Genomic DNA, 24130 nt, shown 5'->3' with positions numbered 1-24130 from the left:
CTTCCCTTTGTTTACACCCATTTCTTCCCTCTTTCACTATTCGGGCCCACGTCTGTATTGCTGGGAATGTCACCACTGAATAGTGGTGGAAGCTAGGCTTCCATTTATTTTGTTGCGTTCAAGTTTGTTATTTTAGAGCACTATTCTGACACCTTCATTTTCATTAGCTAGTACTTTACTCCACAAGCAGTCACAGTAACATAAAGCAAGGTAATTTCAGCCTGAAGAAGTCTGGCACAAAAGTCCATTATTAAGATGTAGTTTGGTGTTTGTTTTAATAGCCCATAATAATCTGTGGCCTTTCTAAAATGCACCACACACTTATCAAGCACATCAAACCCACTCTGGTGAACTGGATTCCCTAACTGCTGCAGAAGAAAACTTCTATTATTGCTGGACAATCTGATGAACACAGTGGCCATTATTAAAAAGGTAATAGTGGCATTTCCCTTTGCTTGGAATAGGAAATTACTCTAGTTTCTCAGAGTAGAGAGTGTTAATTTTTTAAACTGTAGCCATGCTATAACTATCTATAATTTAGGATTTCTAGGAAGACCCTACTGTAGCTTTGAACCTACTACAAAAAGCCCCTCCCCCTCCATTTTTGCACTTCTCCTAAGCTCTCAGGCTGCAAGCCATAAAAACAAATCACGCCAACTTCATTGCTGAATGCTCCCCTTTCATAGCTCATACTTCTAAATGGCTGAGATCTATTTTTTATTTATAGCGACACCCACTAGCACCTCTCTGTGTAGGACTTTGTCAGCATTTTTGTTCTAAATGTGTGCTTTTTTTCTACCCTAGTGATCTACAGCTTACCTATAAAAATGTGCTTTGGGATGAAGGTTGAACAATGCAGGCTTTACGGAGTAACAGCATATCTTTTTGTGGGCATTAGCCCTACTTCCTTTTATATAAGCAGTTTCCAGACTCAAAGAATTATTTCTCAAAAGCTTTCCAAAAATATTTGCTTGGCTATTTTTAAGTTAGAGAGGAAATATTGAAAACTTAGTGAATATGCTGTTGCATGTTGCATGCAAACCTAAAAGAATTATTTCAGGGTACATCCAAAATACCATAGAAGTCAATTGAGATTGTCATTAGCATAGATGCAAGGGACTGTGGCTGTGTACACACATTCAGTGATCTGGGAGAATGCTTCTGGATTTAATTTCCTTGTACAAAAAATGTATCCAGAGATGCCTGAATAGACACTCAAATGCTGAAACCCTGAAGAGCAGAAAGCTTTCAGTGTTCATGCTGCTCAGCTAAGGAGTCCCTGTGAACACACCCAGGTGTGTTCTACAGACTCCCTCAGTCCGCCTGGAGACACATAGCAGCAGCCCAGAGGGCAGCCCTGATTGGCTAACCTGGACTGCTTAGGATCAGCCTGCATTTCCCTGCAGCACAATAGGAGTGTTTGCTCCTTGCTCACCTGGAGTAGTAGAGTCCAGCCCAAGAAACATGCTGTCCCAGGGGACAGTGGGGGAGGAAACAGCATGAATATATGTACATTTGTGGTTTCTCTTGGGAGACCAGTGACTCTCCCTCTAGGAACTAAATGTCTATATATGGACAGTGACACTGCAAAAGGAAAAAGGTACGAGTCAATTGCATTTAAGATTACTTTTAACTTTTGAAAATAGTTTGCATTTTAAAAAAAAATTATTTTTGTCTGTATGAACAGAGAGGAAAAGAAACATGCTTATAAACTAGGCAAAAAACACAGTCAACAATACCCCATTACAAAATGTCCACCTTTAGCTGCTTGGCTTGGCCAAATGTAGAGGTCCAGATATAGAAAGCATGCTGGAGGTAAAGTTTCAGTAAGTTACTAAGCTGTTAAACTATACTGCAATGCAATGAAAAGATGGGAATATAATAGAATCATAAATTTAGGGTTGGAAGGGACCCCAGGAGAAGGAGGTCATCTAGTGAGTTCAACCCCCTGCTCAAAGCAGGACATTCCCAACTATATTATCCCAGCCAAGGATTTATCTATCTGGTTTTAAAAAACTTCAAGGATGGAGATTACACAACCTCTCTGGGTAACCTGTTCCAGTGCTTTAATACCCTCCTTGTGAGAGTTTTTTCCTAATATCTAACCTAAACTTCCTTTGCTGCAGCTTGAGAACAATTGTTCCTTGTTCTGCTACCTGCCAACAATGAGAACACTCTAGCTCCATTCCCTCTGTAGCCACCCTTTAGGTTGTTGAAGGCTACTATTAAATACTCCCTCAGTCTTCTCTTCTCCAGACTTAATAAGCCCTGTCTCTCCTCAGAAGTTATGTTCCTCAAATCTCCAGACAGGTAAGGAATTTTGTCTCCCATTAGAGCTTTCCGAGATGTTGGAAATGTATCCAGTCTGGACTAAAACAAAAAAAATTCTAATATAATAAGAGGCTTAGTCTGTCGATCTGTGTTTATGTCCGCCTCTTTCTAACAATTTTGGATAACTGTGCCTGCACCACTGAGAGGGCAGGCACCTACTGGCTGTGTGGGTCCAAGTTTGAGCTGCTTCTGGGAAGTGTGGGACAGTGGCAAACATGCCCCAGCTACCTGAACAGCATGATTTCCCTTCCTCCTCTGGTTGGGGGGGTGGAGAATTATGGTGGCTGTGCCACCCAGCCCTGATGCCCTCCAGAACAGCCAGCAGGGAGGTGGAGGTAGTGGGCAGGGAGGGGAGGTGGATACGGAGCAGCAGGGCGGGGGTAGAGTGGGGCCAGACCTGGAATAGTGGGGGGGGGGGGGGAAGTAGAGCAGGGCCATACCCAGAGCAGCTGGGGAGGAAAATTAGAGCAGGGCCAGACCTGGAGCAGCTGGGGTGGGGGGTAGAGAGGGAGTAGACCCAGAGCAGTTGGGGGGTGGGTAGGGAGGGACCAGACCCAGAATGGTGCAGGGGAGGGTGAAGCAGGGCTAAACCTGGAGCAGCAGGGAGGGGGCATAGGGTGGGGATGAACCTGGAGTGGCGGGGGGGGGGGGGGAAATGGGCCCAGACCCAAAGCAATGGGGGGCAGAAGCATGGACTGAGACATGGGGCACCATCCCCACCTCCCCCCCCCCCCACATCATTCTTGACAGGCAATTTGATAGTTTTGAATATTTTTGTGGATTGAAAACCTAGGGAAAATTTGGCTGGATCTGTATAACTGGATAATATAAAAATTATTTTTTTGATATCAACTTTTAACGTATTTTATTTTCTTTTTATTACAATTTAAAGTTTTGAAACCTAAAATTATTTTGAACTGCAAAATGAAACTTGCATAGGTTTTGTTTTCTAAATGTCAAGGTGAGAAGTTTCAATAATTTCAAAAAGGATTTTCATAAAGGATTTTGAAAGGGAAATATATGGACCTAAATCATTCCCTCAAAAAAGTTCTTTCAACAACTTGCTGATTTAATGACACCACAAACTCAAAATGTTCCTGAGCAGCATTAACTGAATAATTGCATAGATGAGATCTGCATATAGCTGTTTGTCCTTCATATTTAAAGCTAGACCACTAACCAACATAGAAGTAAGAATAATAATCATAATGTATATTTACATATGCTTTTCCTTTTGCAGGATCCTAAGTTTCTCAAGAAGATAACTGAAAACAACAACTGAAATGCAGCCACTTCTGTGGAGATAGGCAGCTACCTGACATATACCAGCCTACACACCCAATCTGCCTACCAGGCTAGGGAGCAGTCAAAGGTAGTCTGTATACAGAAATAAACTCAAACACTTTTAAAAAGTACTACAGAATCTTTAGGTTCACAAAGAGAAGGTGGGTTCTGGGTTATTAAGGTATCTTGCAAAGTAAAGTTTTAAATTTCAAGAAACAGCTTCCTAGTCTTTGTACAAAAACTTATACTTATAAAGCCAGATCTTCAGCAGGAGTAAATTTGCAAAGTTGCACTGAAGTGAATGGTTTTACATCAGCTTATATAAAATATGCATGTAGCCCTTTGTGTTCCAGAACATGCTAAATGTTCAACTGTGAACAAATATCATATACTTGTAATCTTCTTCTTAAAGCTACTCTTTATATTCCTAAAGGATGACTCTGGTACCTCTTAGCTACTGTTGTGGTAAACCAGTTAAATTGTCTCTATTTATTTTACCATATTTTCCAATTATTTTGAGAAAATAAAAAATTTGTTCACCTTCAGTCTTTTTACCAAGCACTGTGAGCATGCAGAAAAGGAAAGAAAAATATTAGCGAAGCACAGTATATAGTTGTGCTTGAATTGTACAGTGCATTTTAGACAATGCTGCATGCATGTCAAATGGAAGGCAGAATCAAGCAGGCAAAAAAATAAATGAAGAGCATACAGAGCTCTAAGTTTACTAGAAAACCAAGGCCTAACCTTTAGACACAAGATGAACAATTGCACAGCTAATTTAGCTGCATAGATAATATATTGGGCCCAAATCCTGCTCCCCCTTGGCAAAGCATATAATTTTGTTTAAGTTACAAAATGGAGGAGAAAGACCCTTCTATCTTTTAACCCAAAATGAATAAAAAATTTGCACCTACACCTCCCACTTTCTAGCAAAATATCCACCCTGCAAGACAATGAGGTAAATTTTCACTTTTCACTGCTCCTGTGGAAGTACAAAGTAATGCACATTGGGCAGCCAAGAGGGAAAGATATAAAAGACCTGCAGGAGAGAGAATTTGCCAAAGTATCTGAACTGAGAAAACCGAGATGCTGGTTTGCTAACCCACGCACATCAAAAGTTTGAATACTGGCAGATAATTGCACAAAGGACAGTATGGCATCTTGGATGAAGATGAGATACATTACTCTTCCTGCCTAGATGTGTAGGTGGCCCATAGAAAAATTCTGGGTTTTTTTGGTTCCTGAAATTTGAAAAGTCCATGAACCAAAACTTCAAATAAAAAAAGAGAGAGAGATACTAAAGGAGGTATAAAATATTTGTATTCCACTTGCATTTCAGTTCACTTGGTGTTACAGCTGGAACATATTGCATCTCACTTGATATCAAATTTTAATTTTCTGGCCATAATAATAAAAAAAGGCAATAGATAAAATAAAAACTTTGTATTTTATTTTTTAAATCCTGACCAGACAAAGAAAACAAACACAGAGTCATCCAAGATCAATTTCCAATATAGAAGAATGTCAACAGTATGGTGGTGAAAAGGCTGCCTGTACCTAGGGGCCCATCAGCCTAGCAAGGTTAGAGTACACTTTCCTGGCGCGCACAGAAGCCACGTGGCTAGCTTCCTTTCCAGTCACCTTTGATTCCCCAGCTTGAATGATAAGGTGTCTATTTACAGGTCAGTTGACTACAGATGGCTTTACAGAGGCTCACATTTAAGTACGTTAACTGTTCTGCCACTGCACTTTGATGACTCCTGTTCTATATTAAGAGTGGTATAAAACTTTTATTAAGAGGTGTTAAAAAAGAGCTAGCAAAATGTCTAGATGACACAATGTTGTTTGACTTTCGAAAGACTAAAGATTAGGAGGAACTTCAGAGGGACCCGATAAGCCCAGTGAATGAGTAATATAATGGCACATGAAATCCAATGCTGATGAATCTGAAGTAATGCATGTTGTATAAAGTAACATGAAGGCACCCTTGCCCATTGCCAAATTGTGCATTAACTCTAGCCACTCAAGACAAGAAGCAAATAAAACCCAAGGGCTAGTGGGATAGAAAGTAATATGGATAGGACCACCTTGTCACTAAAAAAAAATGGATGGTTCATCACCACTTCTAATTCTGTGGCCAGCTGTGGCCATGGTAGATAAGGTGCAAGTGAAAAAAAGGATGCTTGGAGTTGGACAGTGAGAATACCCAGTCATGAAGAGACTTCTGTACCCAGAGGGACTGAAAAGACAGACTTTAGTTTACAGAGGGAGATGATGGTGCCAAAGGCGGCAAAATGGGACCCTCATTTATCTCCTTTTGTAATGCAAGAACAACAAGGAGATAAAGTTAAAAGACAAAACATTAAACTGAACAATGGAAATATTTTACACAAGTTATTTGCATAATTAACCTGTGGAACTCATTCCCACAAGGTATCACTGAGGTCAAGAGCTTAACAGAATTTAAAAAGCGGATTAGAGCTGAGAAAAGGATTTATGGAAATGTTTCCAGCAAATCTAAAACTACTATTGTGAAAGAGCTAAGCAGCCCTTTGAAGCTTTTTCTGGGATTTTTCAAAAGTCATCTTAGACCAAAAACTTCCGTTAGGATTTTTCTTTTTCAGTTTGAAAAATAAATCTGAAAAACACAAATAATTCTACAAGGGAGCAGGCTTGTTGAGCAGCACACCAGGTGCCAGGCCTTAGGCAACTTCTAAGTAATCTCTACCTTAAGTATAGTAGACATGATGCCAACATTCATCCAGCTGCTAGAACTTACAGCTTCCCTCCCTCCCTCACCCATTACATAAAATATATTCCTCATCTTCTCCTGATCCTTTTACATGGTAAGTAACTTTAAGGATAACACTAAAGAATATCCAAACATGAAATGTCATAATTACAAACTCCAGAACACAAAAGGATGAAAAGGAGGGGGGAAAAAACAGATTGCTTCTCCCAAAAAATAAATAAAAACAAAAATAAGAGCATAAAATAGGAGTGCTGCAAAATATCACTTACTCATGTTTTGCCTTTTTCCCTACCCCAACAATTCTTCACAGATCCTAGGCAATTATTTGTCTTTAAGGGCTTGATCTCTCTACCTTTCACAAAAAGCAATAAGCTTGGAGTTTCAGGGTGGGTTCATGCCAACTCAGGACCTTCAAAGACCTTCAGGATCTGCACCAAAACCCCACCTGCTTGCTTCATGCACACTGCTCCCTGAAACTGCTACTAGGTAGCTGGCCTTTGTGCAGTACGGTGTTTGCTCTCAGGAGAGCTTCTTAATATGTACCCAATGCTGCCTGAGGTAGCTACATTATACTAGTTTCAAGGGGTGACACATGAGCACAAGATGAGCAAGGCATGCTGCCTGCATCATTCCCCATCCCATGCCTGAAGTGACATAGCCTGTAAGATGTGCAAATACTTGGTCTTCTTCCACCCTTTCCTTCAAAGCACCATTAAATACTGGTACAAAAGGCAGCATTAATTGATTATTGTTAATTAGTTGTTTAAAACTGGCTTAGAACTAAGACCACTCCTGGTTCCTCCCGCTTCTTGATAAGTGACATTTTGCATTGCAGAAGCAATTTTCAGTTTAGGTTTTCTGATCAAGACCTGAAACAAAAATTGCTCTGTTCAGAGCATCTGGTTCTGCATATAGTAGGATTATGTCCAAGCAATTCATCCTGCTCTACCTTTAATCTGTATCAACAGGAGGGCCAATTTAGTTTGTCTGGGGCTGGTACTTAAAAAGTATTTTAGCTGTAACCTATGAGAGGCACGCAAAACAAGCTTTACAGAGGATAAAGACAAGGGACTCTGCTCTAGTCTCAATGATGAGTTACTTTTGGGGATGGGGACATACTAAAGTAGGCCAATGATGTGGGTCAAGCTCTAGCAAGCCTGAATCCCTTCCACAAGGTAAGCAATCACCCTTGGGCTGCTTCTGCGCCCAAGCAAAACAAATAAAACAGCATTTTTTAAAAGATATCACTTCTACCCAGAGTTCTGTTCTCTTTTGCCTGTAGACCAATATGGCTACAGCCTGTATCCCCGAAACATGGAAGATACCGAATTTAGCCATTTTTTAAATGAAAACTTCATAATTTTACAAGGAGGAAGCAAAATTCAACACCTGAAAACCTGAAAGCTCACACCCTTGCTCCTGCTTTTTGTTGTAAGCTAAATCTGCACGTTCACAGAGCTCAGAGCTGCCTCAACACAAAATTCCTTACCCAGGAGAGGTTTCCATCTACTCATCCTCCTGCGAAATATGAAACATCATAACCAGAAGGAAACGTAATTCAACATCCTCACCAGCAGACAACTTCAAGGTAAACAGACTGTTCTAAGTTTTATCTGAGCCTAATTTGCACAAAATGAACTTTTTCAGCCAAGAGATCTTATAACACCTTCAGCTATCCTGTGAAATATGAATTTTCCATTTTCACCTAGAAGAAATTTTACCATCTTTGCATTTTCCTATGCCTGAAGAAGCATACCCCAAAGCTTGCAAATGAAGACCTTTTTTGCAAGTCTAGTTGGTCTAATAAAAGATATCCCCTCTACCCAGAGTGCTGATCCTTATTTGGCTTGCCCTTCTAGTAATGTACAATCAAGTGTGTTGGTAGTTTACGCATGACCTCCCAAAATAAACCCTATAGTTAAATGCACGTGACTTAGAACATGATAAAACAATAACTGCCAGAGTCTTGTCAGATCAGAGCACTTTGTGGTTTAAATCCAATGCTTAAGATGTGTTCTATCACAGGAAAAGTAAAATATGTGCCATCCACGCTACATACATTGCTATGAAGCCTATCAGTAACACTGTTGGTTTTATCATGATAAGTGGTTCCATGAAGTACTCTTATTATATTTGCTAGTTTCTTAGTTTTCTTTAATCTGGTACATTTTGAAGAGTAGACTTTTGCTAGTGACCCTGTTGGTCTTTTAACATTGTGAAGAGTCAGAGTATTTTACTTTGTCTCTTTGTAGCCAAGACAACTTGGAGTGATATTTTCCCCACGAGCATGATAATGACTACTTACTAGATGGATGTGCAGAAGCTAATGCTTTGCCTGGGAGTGGTAAAGATTCTGCCTCATGTGTAAATCTTCCACTTCTAAGAAGCATGTCTTTTTCTTTTGAGAACTACATTACATATGCAAGATCAATGCATTTACAGCTGCTTTTGTGTACTGCAATAAGGGTTTGCTGTGGTCAGTTTTATTATTATTATATATGGCTGTCCCAGTGCACAGAGCTTTGGAGGCTCGTTTCAAGGAGATAAAAAGGAAAAAAGTCTTTGAGGACAATTTTTGAACCTCTGTCTGACATATACAATCTGAAAGCTGCTGCAGATCAACATCTCAAATTTAGAACTAAACGCTGACCAGAGCTGTACTGTACTTACAGTAGAAGCACTGGAGATGGAAATAATTCAATCCCGATTGATTGTATTCAGAAATTCTCTGTCTACACTCCCCACTGGCAAAGAAAAGTGGGTCCCAAGTGGTCTCCTCCCGTGTTGCCTACCATGTGGGACTATAGGACACCTCTTGTTGGATGGCATGCAGAAGGAAGCTGAATCTGTTCTTTTGGAAAAGTGCCTGCCCTTTCCCAGGTCTCATATACCTTAACTGTGAGAGGGAATAAATGAGTTGAAATACAATTAAAAAAAAGGTGAGGGAAAAAAAATAAAATAAAAACAGAACACGTATTTTTTTAATTTTTAAAATCCGAAACAGAGAGTTTAAGTCAAAACAATATGAAAAAATACGAACTTTGTTTTATTTTGGAGGGTTGGCTAAAAATTAACTTTTAATTTTCAGATTGGAAAAAAAAATGTTTAACCATTATTTTCCTAGGGAAAAATGCAAGTTTCATCAGAACTATATTTGCAAGCAAGTACATTTTTTCCTGCAAAAATTTCAGCAAGCTGTAACCATAAGATAATTTGACACAAAAACATGAAAATAAAAAACACACTGACACATACTCCAACCACACCATAATCTGCATCCTTCATTTGCTTTTGAAGCATCTAGTGCTAGCCCCCATCACAGACAGGATACGAGGCTGGACAAAAGTGCAGTTGATTCAGTATTCAATTCATATGTTCCACAGACCAAACACTATAACTTTAACTCTGTTCCTGTACAAACATCAAACTTCTGGCACCCTGTTAGCCAAACAAATTGGCCAGGCAGAAGGGCAGATCAAATTAATGAACCCGTCTGAAAATGGCTTGTGGAACTATGTATTGTATAGAAGTGATATGGAATTGTGAGCAAAAGACAGGTTACAAATGCTATGTTTCTGAGGCTCTTGTCTACTCCCATGCTTTTTCCTTGAGAAGGCTACTTACGAGTCTTTATTCCATGCTATGGAAGAAAAAGAAACTGCCATACACCCCAACACTTCCCTGACAAATACATTGCAATTTACTTGCTCCTTTTCACGCAAAACGTGATTAGCTTTAAATAGAAGCTTTCTGTGCAGACTGACTGCCAGGTCAGGCCCAAAAAGTGTCCAGACCCATTCTAGATGGGATTAAGATATTTCAATTGTCTGTCCAGCAGCACAAAGATTTAGAACTGAACATTTTGTCCAACACTTATTTCCAGTTCATGGATAACCTAGGTTTGCTCAGCCCATTTTGTCATGCAACACACTATCTTTTTTAGCAGTTTCGTAAGGGAGCTTTAATCTGTGACAGGAGATTGAATTAATTTACTGAAGTATGTGACCATATTTAACAACCTTTGCAACTCATATGCTTTCTGGTTTGGAGCCAAGATTTACATAATTATTTCTATTTTTGAGCTGTCCCAAAAGCCTGATTTTAGCCATTCTGAGCTCACACTTGCCCTGACTGAAACACAGTCCTTCATCTTTAGCGTCTTAAATATCTGATTAACATTTTTTTTTTCAGGACTGCAAAATATGTTATCTAGATAGGCTGGAAGTCCACTGAGACCTTTAAACAACTCTGTCTTGATTTTATCAAACACATCTGTGGCTCTTTAATTCTATTTCCAAGGAAAGGCAATTTAAAAAACTTTATCAAATACTAAATACATCATTCAAAACTATATTTCCCTACCAAGATTTCTGAGAAACCAACAAAGATATCCAACTGGTTGATGTTCAGTAGTAAATCCATGGCAAGAACTCTGTTTCCTTTTAGTGGTTTTAGATATCACTTAAACATAAAGAGAATATTGCACCTTATTATGCTTCTGTGTACCCTAACCCTACACCTCCAATTTAACACCTCAGAAAGCTGTTATCAATTCACAATATGATTTTCAAGTTAAATAATGAAAATCAATACATAGACTTCCCAAGGTAGTGGTGCAGTTCCCCAGCCTTGGACATTTTCAAGAGGAGACTGAACTGACACCTACCTGGGTTCATTTGATCTCAGCAGTATTCCTGCCCAAAGCAGGAGGGGTGGACTCGATCTCTCAAGGTCCCTTCCAGCCCTTAATTTCTATGAGTCTATGATGAGAAAATGGGACACACTATTATTTTTTTTTTTTAATGGACAACTTATAAAAAACACCAGACAAACAGTCCATCTGATCAATCTGTTTATCTACCTACCTACCTGACATGAGGATGCCGAGAAAACTGAGGATCTGGTCAGTGTTTTGTAACTGTCATCAGTTAAAAAGTAAGGTTGAACAGTATCATATCAAATGGTTTTAGGGGATAGCAGAACATGTAGATCAGATTTAGTTCAAGTGCATATAAGGTTATATATTTTCCTAGGATATAATTCTTTTCTGGTACTCTAGGCCATCATTTTCCATTGAAAAAAATACAGCAAAATTTGACATTTCTGATACTTTTCTTCTGGGGGAAGCTCTACCTTAGGGCAGTTTTACCAGTTTCATTTCAAATTGAAAAATGTCTTTCACTGGCTTTGCATAACTCAGAGAGCAAGAGATAATAATATCCAACTTGAATATCACGCTTTTCATTCCTAGATCATGAAGTGCCTTAAAGAGTATCAGAAGCCCCATTTTACAGAGAAGTTGCTGTTCTTTGTTCTACCACAGACAAGACTACATCAAAACACACACATACACGGAGCCTGGGTTAAGTTACCATGGCTGACTTCTATTCCAGTCTTTCCTAATTTTGAGCACTTAACTTTCCAGCCTTCATATCCTTTTAGTATAGCTGGCCTGTATAAATTAGTCTATGTACCTCTCTCTGTCACCCTCCAGCTCACACCCCCACCCCACAAGAGTCATGTATTTATTTAGATTCCTTGCTTTTTTTATCCCCATTCTTTTCATATTTTGGAAATAAGATCTAATGAGATAAATTATATAGTAAAATTACTTTGATTGGTAAAAGAAAGACAGATGCCAGCAAGTAGAGCAGAGGGAAAGGAGGGGGAAATTAACATTATTATTCTACCAGAGCATTTTAAATAAGATACCCTTTCAGGGTGGGAATCAGTATTTATGCTTTCCCTCCCCACTTACATTCACTTCAGCTATGAAACTTAAATCCCCCAGATCCCAACCTGCATAACTATTACTCTTCAACAGAGGTCACTGAATATATTAGTCTAAGTAAAACTTTCTAAGTTCATCATGGTTCTCTTACTGTCATAAAACGGGCAGCATATAGACTGTGGCAAAACCAGGTGCTAGTGGAGTCCATAACTCAAAATAAAACCATGTCATTGAATCATGCGTTTACTGCACATAATCACATGAAAATTTGGCAGAATACTTTAACGGCTGGACTAGGGAATCAGTGGTCCTGGACTGTATTTCTGACTCAACAAACACCCTTTAGCAAATGACTTGTGTGTGTCAGTTCAGCCATCTGTAATATTATATGCTTATCTCAAAGGAATGTTTTGACTGAAGCTTGGATAGTTAGTATTTATAGGGCACTTTGAAATACTTGTAAGTTCCAAAGCCTGGAAATATCAAACTAGGGAAGACAAAAAACAAACAAAAAATCTTGCAACCAATGCATAAAATAAGATACAAAATCAGAACACTGTGTAGATGGCAGTGACTCACATTTGTGACCTTAGAAGGAAAATCTGCAGTCATTCTCAGTGAAAGGGGAGGCTCATGAATCTGTAGATCCTTGTTTAAGCTGCTACCAGGTTAAATCCTGGCTCTGTCAAATCCATAAAATGTATAGAAGATTCAGCTAAGATAAGATATATATTATTGATCTTATGGTTCATTTTTATTTTAAATAATTCCTCCCAATTATAATTATCCATCCCAGAAAATGTCACTTGCTGGAAATAATTTTGGTTTAAAATGTCTTGTCAAAAGAGAAAATAATTGCTCCTACCACTGTTTATGGAACCTCTGAGCTCACTTCTCTCTCATCTCTGATTGCAGACAGAGACACTTCACTTTTGACCTTACCATATACCAGGGACATGTCTGCCTAAAACCAATGGGTGCCTATACAAGTGCTTCAATGCATTATAATTAGAACGCATTGGAGCAGACTCTGGAGCACTGCATTTAAATCACTCCAGCATGCTTCACTATTACGTCTTTTAAGTGTCCTGCATTTCAAAATTGCCATGGGGGCACTTTAAAATTTGTCAAATGAGCTTTGGTTAAAGCATCCTCAGAGCCATTTTGAAATGCAGGCCACTTAATACATGTGACTCTACAGCCTTTTAATTAGAGTGGCTGTCCAGGAGCCGCTTTAATTAAAACACCTCCTATGAGCATGTGTATAGACACGCATTAGGCAGGGTGTGTCACTAGACAGAACGTGAGCAGCTAACAGGCAGGGCAGGAAGGAAAATATTTGGGGATCTTCAGGACATGCATTAGAACTGCCAATGTGAAATATGGATCTCTCTGCACAAAGTATTTGAATGTTTGAGGGGAAAAAACCCCATAAAAGTCTGTATCTTTAATTTGGAGCAGAGTATTTTCCCAAGGTGACTTTCAACATATTGAACTACCCTTAGGCCTTTCTTGCATTTCTGGAATTAGAAGCGAGCAACTGTCCTCAACTCATCTTGGTATTTAATTGGGAACTGACGGCTGCCAAATCCTGCTAAGGTACTAGGGGAGTATGTGGGATAATGGTTTCAGGCCCATTTTTGTGGTCCTGCAAAATCATTAGCATCATTAGTAAACACTAACAACTTGTGAAGATTTTGCACCTTGAATGTGAGGCTCAGAACCATGAAGTATTAAGTCCAACTCGATCCATCCCCACAAAACCAAACCCCCAAAATCCATCTCAAATGTATAAGATACAGGGAATATTGCAATAACAATATCATACTAACTTAGTGGGGAAAAACAGTTCACTGCTACTTCAGAATGACCAACTGATTCTAATCCAGTCTTCCTGGCCCCTTCTATTCCTGGGATATTTAAGTTTTTTGTACCTTAACCTGAAAAGAGAAGAGGAACACATATCCTGGGGAAATATGGAAATTGCTTTTCATTATTCATTTCATGGCCTGGGGGTGGTTGGCGGGGGGTGGGATGTTTTATCTGGAGCAGAAAACAATGTGCAGAATGATGCACAAATGGTCATTTACTTCACCATATTGCTGAAGTCACAAAACGTCATGTTCAGCAATCCTGTCAACTCTGCCAGGCCGTCTTATAGCCCTCATCATCCCCTCTGATTTCTGCTTCCCTTCTTTTTCATATCTCTTAAAAAGAAGGTCACTATCTTATATGATACACTTCAGTTTCCAAAAATTCTATTTATCTTCTCTAATCCCATAAAACAAGCAGTGATACCAAGGGATTATTTCCTAATGAAAGGTCAAACCATTTCATTCCTGTTGCATCTTTCCTACTCAAATGTCGGGGCATTCCACCTCCAATATTCATAAAGATAAATGGCTTCGCTTACAATTTCCTAATTTTCAATGCAGCTGGGAATTTAACTAGAACCAGCCTCTTTTTTCTTTTCTTTTCTTTTTTTTTTTTAAACACCAAGCAGATTTTTTTTTTTTGTATTTTTTTGTGCAGAGCAAATGGGAAGGATCTCACAGGCCATTAAGCAGGCAGTTCAAGTCATAAAGTGCAGCACTGAAGCATTTTCACTCTAGAGGAGCAGTGGGTTTAATTTGCTACTGATGTGCTTACAAAACCAAAGGCCTGGCAGAGCTCTTTTTAGGATTGTGTTTTAAAATGAAGTCTCAGCTAAACAGCACACCACAGTATAAACTGGCTTTTATAAACTGGTAAAATAAACTTCAGGGAGCTGAGCACCAAATATTGTTTTTTTCCTTTAAATAACTGTGGCTTTACCACCCTTTATTCAATCCAGGAATTAGCTTAGCTGCAAACTCCTGAAACAGTAAGAATGATGTTAACCGAGTCCCCCACTTTAGTCTTCCTCAATCTTCAGTTACAGGAATAGTGAATAGTGGACCAGATCCTTAATGGCTGTGAAATGACATTGTTCTTCTGAAGTCACTAGAACTATGTTGATTTACACCACCTGAAGATTTGGCCCAGATACTTCATCCATTTTCCATTAATTAAAAAAATATATATTTCAAAATTCATTGAAAATTTCTACAATGAAATGAATTTTGAAAAATATATACATTAAAATCTGGGATTTTTACCAGATTACTGGGTGCATAAATACACACATACACACACACCAGTAATCTGGTAAAAATCCCAGATTTTAATTTTCAATGGAAAATTTCTTCAGAATTTAAATTTTTGATGAAAAAAATAAAAGACCAGCCACGATGTTGAGCAAAATGTTAGCAGATTGATTTACTCTAGCACTGATCAGAATTTCTCTCACAATTTTTTTTCAATTTCTAAAATGTCCAAAGCTTCTGAAATAAAGTGCCCAATTAAAAACAAACAAACAAACAAACAAAACAAAAACAAAACAGTTTTTACAACTGAATTTATAGCCAGCATTCCTGCATATAATTTAGTCTGAAACTGATTTGGTATAGAGAAGTTAAAGCAGTGATAACTTAAATTATTCTCTTAAACCTGTTGACATTGAAATTAAACCTGAGACAGAAAACCCTTAATTAGCCAAATCTAAAAGAAATCCAAGCCAGAATTAATATCTTTCAAAATAACTGTTGATGTGATGGCCACTATCATGCATATTATTTAATTGGTCAATTAAGATGTATATCTACCCTGCCTTCTGACTGACTTCAGACCAACATGACTAATTACCACTACCTTGGCTAACAGCAAAACTAAAACCAGTCACTTCTTGTTTTAAAAATCTAAATTGCTAGACTGAGCTAAAAGGGAAAGATTTTCTAACTGGCAGATGTAATAGCTCCCATCCTTTGGCGATTAGACACAGAAAAGAATATTGAATGCTGCTCACTGACAAGTGGGTTATTTAGGAGCTTATTCACAATAATTCAATTATAGGACTTTAATTATACACGTGCAACAGTACCGAAGCAAGTTTGGTTGCATCTGAGCAACTGTGACTAGAAAGCCTATAAGGATATCACTAACCTTCCCAGCATTCCACATGATTTACATAGTACACTTTACAGATTACTTATAGATAGGGTACCCAATAATATGCCCCAACGAGCTAGCAATCCAAGTCCAGTATTAGCTAGCAATATAAATTATATAATTAGTGAATGTAGGACATAGTATGAAGGACCTTGATTAAGGAAGGTCAAGATCGACAGTAATATCATATTTTAATCAAAGTGGCATGTGCATATTTATCTGTTATCTCCGAATGGAAAATATGAGTCTCAGGTTACACAAATTTACCATAGGGGGAAAAAAACATTAGGGTGCTGCAAGATCCTACTAGCAAAATTAGCTCTCTCATGTGCTTTTCATCTTTCCATAGAATTAAGGAAATATGGAACCTACATGGATTTACATAGCTAAGTTTCAGATAACTGTGTCCATGAAAGACACAACCTCTAGTAATTTATATATTCTGCTAAATACCTTGCAGTTAGTAGCTTTTGCAGTAGAAAGAGGCCTATCAAAGGGCTCCTAAACCATTTAAAGGGATACTGCCCCATTTACACTACAATTATTAACATGCTGTGAAGATCTGGGTCTCTATCATGCAACGAGAACTCTGTACCTGACTAATAAGCAAGGGAACAGTATCTTCCTAAGTAATATTATATCGTAGGACTGAAGCCCACTGAACCATTTTTCCATGGGTCTGATTGTCTTTTGATATAAGCAGGCTCTGAATTCAGTGGAGCTATGAGGACTTACAGCAGGTATGATTTTGACTATTGTGAAAGAATCTACAACTTCATGTCATGTGTCTGTGATAAACGTGGTTTACTATGGGGTGGGGGGCGGAAATCAAAGCTTAAGGCTGCCGTGAACGAAATGGTTTGAAAAAGATTTGTACAGGTTTATAGCTGACAAATGGGAATGACAAAAATTATAAATGAGGACATTAGACATTTCGAAGATACATATATATTCTTCTTTTTTTTTTGCATAGTGCACTGCTGAGATGCTATCTGTAGTCAGTAGAATTTTAGCTTGGCTATGTGACAACATGGGTACACAATATGCTCATGCTTTGCACAAATGACTATATAATGTTTCATTAAGGACTGTAAATACTCATCAACCTAATCACAAAAACGCTGTTTCAGTAGTTTTAGGGCTATTTAATGTGAGCTATGATGACAAGGATGAATGGCTTTATTGTATTGACAATTACCATTGCTTTAACACTGCAAAAAAGAATTTAAAAAATAGTAACCCTTCTGTTGTCCAATACAGCTAATCAAGGTGAGTGTATATCATTTTGTAAAGGGTTCTTTTGACAACCACATTTTTATTCTCCATCAGCTTTCTAATCAACTCTGGAGAACATGGAGAATTTCAAACCAGTCCATGCTACTTCATTTGTTCACTGAATTTCTTTTCCCAAACAATTCTCTACCATAGAAATTCCATTGGAATAAAAGCTAACAAAGATAACTTGAAGTCATTGCTAAAGAAAGGGGCAATTTTGGCTATAGGTGGGTTAAGTATATTGAGACCTGAAATACTATAATATCCTCTAGTCGACTGGCCATTTCAATGTTAGCTGTCACTCATTTATAACTACTATCCCTATTGTGAATATATGTTGTCTGGTGCATGCTGTGTCCCAAGTAACACCAATATCTAGAATAAAAATGATCAAGGAAGGGAGTTTTGGAGGTTAGGCAGAGAAAAGTGAATCTGAAAAGTTAGGCATGCATAATTGGATACTTTCATTTCTATAGATACACTTAACTTTGGCATTGCTGAGACTCCAACTCATCTTAGGACTTGATCTTGACCTTGCATCATTTTGAAAATTCTCTCACCACTGTTTAAAAGTCAGATAAGAGTCAGTTTTCTCACTAAAGTATTTTGGATCTGCCCTAGTAGCCTTGTTGTTGTACTTTGCGAGAGGAAGATCTTTGTACCTTTGTTTGTGCCTTTGCGAGAGGAGAATCAGGGAATGTGGGTCCCTTACTGAATGGAGAAGGTCCCCACCACCTGACCCCAACCAGCTCCACTCTCCCCATCCCAGCACAGACCACCCCCCAGAAGCATATCCGCAACCCAGCAGTATTATAGAGAGGCAGGGGACGTGTCTGCACATGCCAATTTAAGGCTTTCTGCCACACTGCCTACATTGTGCTGCCCCTTCCCCTGTAGTCATGGGGGGGCCTTTGACAGGAGCCTTCATGCCTCCTGCCCCCTCTGTGGACTTCGTCCCAAGTCAGTCAGCACACCAACAGGTACTGCTGCTGCCAGAACCACTGCTCCAGCTCCAGCATGTGCACCTTGGAGAAAGCACCCACTGCTGCTTTTTCTTGACAGTGCCTGGTGGCAGTGCAGGACCCCATGGGCTTGGCTCTGGCCTGCTCTCATCTGACATTAGGGAGGCAGGAACATGGGGAGGGGGTTAGAGCTGGGGCCAGGGCCAGGCTGATCACATCCAGGGGCCTGAAAGCTCCCACCCCCTCAGCAGGTACTGAGCTACATCACCCAGATACGCTGCCATGGGCTTCAGGGGGGCTGTCCAAGGTGCTGACTAGAGCAGGCTGCAGACGCATTCACCCAGTGAACCACATTAAGGCTCCATAAGGCATGTATGTGTAAATGCGCACCTAAATCACCTTAAGCTGCCATAGGCTAGGGTGCATTAAGCTTAAGGATGCATAAATTCACATTTAGACACCCAGTAAGATGCAGCAGATAGCTGGAAGGGAAAGGTCTACAGAGCCCTGAAAAAGGTTGCCTGCAGGGTTCTTCAGTCAGGGGTCTTCAGTCAGCTCCAACTGCTTTGGGTTTTTATGAATGGGTCAAGTATTCTTTTTATGGACAGTTGGACTTTATGGACACTATAGACCATTTTTTTTTTTTTTTTTTTTTACTGACTGGCCATTAATTTATGGACAATTGGCAACCCTGATTTTAATTCTGTAATATGGACAAGTGCTTATGTCTCTCAATTTAATTCCCATATTTACTCCTTACTTTCATTTGTCTTTAGTTTACTTTGACCTACTAGTCCTAAATGTTGTATATCAGTCCCAATATACATTTCCTAGCCTATGAAAGTAGGGGCCAACTTTTTGGCAGGTGTGGCACAAATTAAGCCCTGCGCCCTCACCTAGGCCAGGTACAGACATTACACTTTTACCAGTATGAGTGATAGGAAATCAGTCTATATCCATAACAGAATAGAAGTTCAGCACACAGACTTAGTTTTAAAATGGCAGAACACAGTCTAAAACATACCCCCTGCCCTCTACCCCCCACCCAAGGGCAAATCCATGTTCTGTTTATTACTAATGTAAACTATGCTGCTGACAGAAAACCACACAACTTAGATAGATTTCAAACCTGTCTTTCTGAATGTTTGTACCTCACCCTATTGACCCCCTTTCCTTCCCATGCCCAATCTGCTCTTCTGCTTCTGCTCCCTGCCTAATTTTCTGCTCGGTTTTTATTTGCTGCTGTGCTACCTCCTCCCTCTGTGATGTGCCACACAGACAGGGTCCCCATGCCACTTGTGACTAGGACTCTTAGCACTTAATGTTATATTTTCTCATTAATCTTGACTGAGTATGAGGTGTATTCTGTCCCTTCCACTGATCTGTGGGGGAACAGCAAAAAGTACTGAGTTTGGAGATAATGCTAGGTCTCTTTTTTCATGCCCCAGCCAATTGGTCCGATTCATCTCTTTCTGTTTTATGCATGGAAGCAAAGAATTCCTTAAAAAGCAGAGGCAGTCATCTTTCTCCCAACATACTTTTCTTTTAAAGATAAATGAATCTCTCTAAGCACACCCCTAATCTCTCAGGAATGGTAAAAGGAGGAAAAAAGAATGATGAAGATGATGTAGGTGTGTATGACAAAAGAGAAAAATGGGAAAAGAGATGACAGAACAAGAGAAACACAAGCATTTCTCTATACAGTGACAGTTGACAAATACTTCCTTTAGGATAGTAAACCCTGTGCTATGAGGCTTCTTTTGCAATGCCTTAAGTCAGTCTCTGCTGGAGTTCAGGAGCAAACCTTCACAGAGTCAGTTTATCCTACACTTCTACCTAATGCAGCGTTTCTTGTAACTTTTTCTACACAGCATAATTTTGGACACTGTCAAAAACAAGACACTGAACTAGACAGAGACTGCATCTTATCCATTCTGGCTATTCCAATTTTTCTTGTATGCACATACGCAGTTCTGGTGCAAGAACTTCATGTTGCTTTGCCTGGCAAATCCTAATGCTGTCCTTTTCAACAGAATCAGTGTGTGGAGCTTGATCCTAAATAGCAGGTTTTCGTACTACAGCATGTCTGCATCCATGTTTTCAGAAGGTACTACTTGCAGTTAGAACCAGAACACACCCTCTGTACATGACAGATGTCCCCATCCAAGGCCTATTTGAACCTCTTTCCCATATTCAACTGCTTTACACAAAAATGTTTGCAGAGAGGGCAACCTGAACCATGTCTTTTAGTTTATAATTTAGACGTATAATGGGGGAAAGCCCCCTGGAACCTCCTTGACCCCTAACAGCAGCTTTGCTGCAAAACTGATACGTTCTTTCTGCACAAGAGAGACCAGGAACGTACGAGGTCCGCCATAGGTCTGCCACATCCAACGGCAAAGCACAGAACTCTCTTCTGCATGATTCTCCTTGCAGAGCATGGGCTAGGGATCAGGGTGAGGACGGACACCCATATGCACTTTGCCCACAAAGGAGCCATGGAAGGCATCTGCAGCATTGGGCCGTAGTAGGCTCTGTAGAAGCTGAGGGTGCAATTTGGTCTACTTCTGCACATTTGTATAATGACTGACCTACCTACTCAGAGCTCCATACCCAGTCCACATGTATAAATACACAGAAGAACCTCTTCCCACCTTCCAGACTTAGAATATGCACATTAACCAGCAGAGATGAACAGCAGCTGAAGACTTGTGGACTGACTGTGGGATGACTTGCGTCATCCCACAGGCCATTCGGAGGACTGCAGAATGGCCTTTGGGATGACACTTTACTACCACCATCTCTTCCTCCTCCATGCAGCAGGTCAAATCAGGATGAGAAAGGATTAGTGTACTCCATTTACATCCCCTAGCATTATCTCACTGCAGATTTCCTTCCCTAGTTAGGGAAGTGCTGAGACCTCTCCAAGAATGACATTCAAAATTCTATTCAGTCACTAAAATCCAGTTTCTCATACTGGAGGCAAGTCCTTTATTTCCACCATAACTCACAGCATGAGAACAAGTGAGCAGTTTCCTCTACAACTGAAAGCTTTGTAGTCATCTAGTGAATGCTGCAGGAGAGAAGTGTGCTGTCTCCTTTCCCATACATAAGATATGTTATTGCCATAACTCTCATACTTTCTAGCTAACCATACCGAATGGCTCAAGCCAACCACAGGACACCGGAAGGCAGCAGCTTTACCATGGAGCAGGGAGACTACCATTCACTTTTAAAAGCTAATTATGTGGAACTTAAAAACATACTGTTTTGAAATCCCGTAGTATGTCATCCTCTCATAAGCCTCTGCTTTGATTCACTGTGGATACTGCTAGACTGTTTCCAGAATAAAAACAGAGAATCTTTTATTGCACTCTGGAATCAAAAAGTGGCATCAGTCGGCTCTGTAAAAATACCCTGAGTTCAGTACAAAGGTCTTACAATCACTCTGCTTCCTGCCACCGACACAAAGCAGAGCTGGTCTGTGGCTAGATAACACTGCACCCTAAAGGCATGTGCAGATGTTCCTGAGATCCAATCTACAAGTATATGGCTTATTTTAAGCTATGTGATCATGGATCATTTCCTCATGTGTGGACATGTTCACCAGCACTTGGAGCTGTGCTGGGAACACAACCTAAGTAAATTAGGGTAGGGAAAGGATAAGCAGGATCAGGAGAGGGCTAGTGGGTCCATGGGGAATTCACACCAGGGGGGGTTGTCCAAATTGGAGGGCTAAAAATAGTCCAACCAGGGTTGGAAAAAGGGAGAGAGATAGAAAGAGTGCAGCCCTGGGGCTGGGGCAAGCCTCTGAGGCTTTCCCAGCCCCAGGGCTGAACATGCTCGGTGAACTCTGTCCCGGGTTAGCCCAATCTACATAGTGCACCTCAGGTGAACTAAATTAGATTTAGCCAGCCATTTCTGGCCCAATCTAAACTCCCCAAACATATGTACACTTTGACACTTAGATCAACCTAAGCTTAGTGCAATGTCTGCATGTAGCCTATGGCTATTTGTCTAGGCCACCATAGGAAGCAGAGATATCACCAAGCAGACCTGATGCACTTCATTGAGCAAAATAGTCATTGCCCAAGAATCCTGAAGGGCTGGGTCCTGCAGCCATAGTGGCCCAATCCTGTGGGACAATGCTTGGGGCATGCCCAAGGTTCCCCATTTGCAGAGGTGCGCCTTGAGTCTGAATCCCGGGGTGTACTTGTGCAAGCACAAAACCTCAGGTTTCCCCACTTCCAGAGGCATGCCTGGCAATTCCAGCTTAGGAACCATCTTAAAGCAAACTCTCCCCTGCTTTAAAACAAATAGATATCCACTGCAAAACAGCAGCAGATTTAAATGCCTTCTGTTGCAGCCACAAATTTGCACATTTGTGGAATGACAAAGGGCATGGACATCTGTCTGCTTTCACTTTGTGGACCCATCAGCCCCCTCCCCTTAATAAATTATTGTTATGGTGGCACAACAGGTAACATCTGTTTGCAGCCTAATTTCCCCTAAATGCTGGGCTGGCCCTTGATTAAAAGAAGTAGGGCTTGGTTTAAATCACAGGCCCAGCTCATGGAGCTGTAGCTCCTTTAATCTTGGAGTTCCTCCTGCGTGCCTCTCCCCACTGCTCACTGCTTGCTCCTGATGGCCGGGAGGTGAAAGCTGCAGTTTTAAATATGCCATGGCTTGCGTCTCTGATGCTTGCTGCTGACTGGACAGGAGGCAAAAACCCTGGCATATTTAAAACGGTAGATTTTGCCTCCCAGCCATCAAGAGTGAGTGACGGGGCCTTCCACCAATCAGCGGGAGGGGTGCATGTGGAAGGGAACTCCAAGATTAAAGGAGCTGCTGTGCTAAGAGCTGGGCCCCCAATTTAAACCAGGCCTTAATTATAAGTCACCTTCACACCCCATTTAAAACCCCTTTAATCGACGTTATCCCTGGTCCAAGCAGAGCAACGGAGAAAATGAAGTCAGCCCCATATTCTGTAAACTCATAGGCAGATCCAGCCAATTAATGGAGCCCCTAGAAGTCCCGAGGTAGCGCTGCATGCACACAGTCTACACGCCACAGCAGGAGACTTATGTTCAAACATACAAATACCTCCTGAAATAGCTCTGACGGGAAAGCCTTTCTTTTTGTCTGAGCTAACAAGCTTTACTCAGCTGAAAGTCGCTCTTGCATATACCCATTCCCTTTCTGAGTCTGCCTTCAAGAGGAATTGCTATCCTCCCCACCAGTCAGTGTTTGCCAGCTTATACAGCAGCCGATTAATGGGAGTCTCCTATCTTGCTATGCAATGAATTCCCCATTAAACAAATTTGCACACAACATTAAGTTATTTCATCCTTCCAACAATCTTTTCCGCATCCTTTCATTCTAATTTGCTGCTGTTTGGTATGGAAGATTCTAGCTTTCAGCCGGGTTTCTTTACCTTGCCTGGAACAGACAATGAATATAAAAGCTGCTGGTGGAGGTGTTGCACCGTGTTTCCTGTTTTTTAATTTCTATTCTTACCCAGTTTTACCTTTAACTAGAAGTTGTATTTTCCATATTTTCTCACGGGCTTTTTTTTTACCTTTTTTATGGTAGAATGTATTAAACTTTCCTTTAGTTTCACATTGGCTCAAGATCAATATTTCAACTACATTCATATCTTTGATATATAGCATTTGGCTGGCAGAGAGTATAAGAAGCAATATATTATTTCCCTCTAAAGAAGAATGGGAATCTGATCTGGAGATTACCCACTAAGTGGTTGTGAGGATT

The 24130-nt window shown here is 40.2% G+C and overlaps 1 long non-coding RNA gene across 3 annotated transcripts in view; it reads right to left on the bottom strand.

Moving 5' to 3' along the window:
- Positions 1–24130, bottom strand: part of LOC106740212 (uncharacterized) — a 275315-nt gene that overhangs the window by 72263 nt on the left and 178922 nt on the right. For all 3 annotated transcript variants that reach the window (XR_009462707.1, XR_009462710.1, XR_009462708.1), the window contains one exon: positions 11034–11127. This is a non-coding gene — a long non-coding RNA (uncharacterized LOC106740212). The remainder of the gene's footprint in view (positions 1–11033; positions 11128–24130) is intronic.

This window comes from Alligator mississippiensis, chromosome 5 (genome assembly GCF_030867095.1).
Source record: "Alligator mississippiensis isolate rAllMis1 chromosome 5, rAllMis1, whole genome shotgun sequence".
Taxonomy (NCBI): Eukaryota; Metazoa; Chordata; order Crocodylia; family Alligatoridae; genus Alligator; species Alligator mississippiensis.
This window is presented reverse-complemented; position numbering and strand designations above follow the sequence as displayed.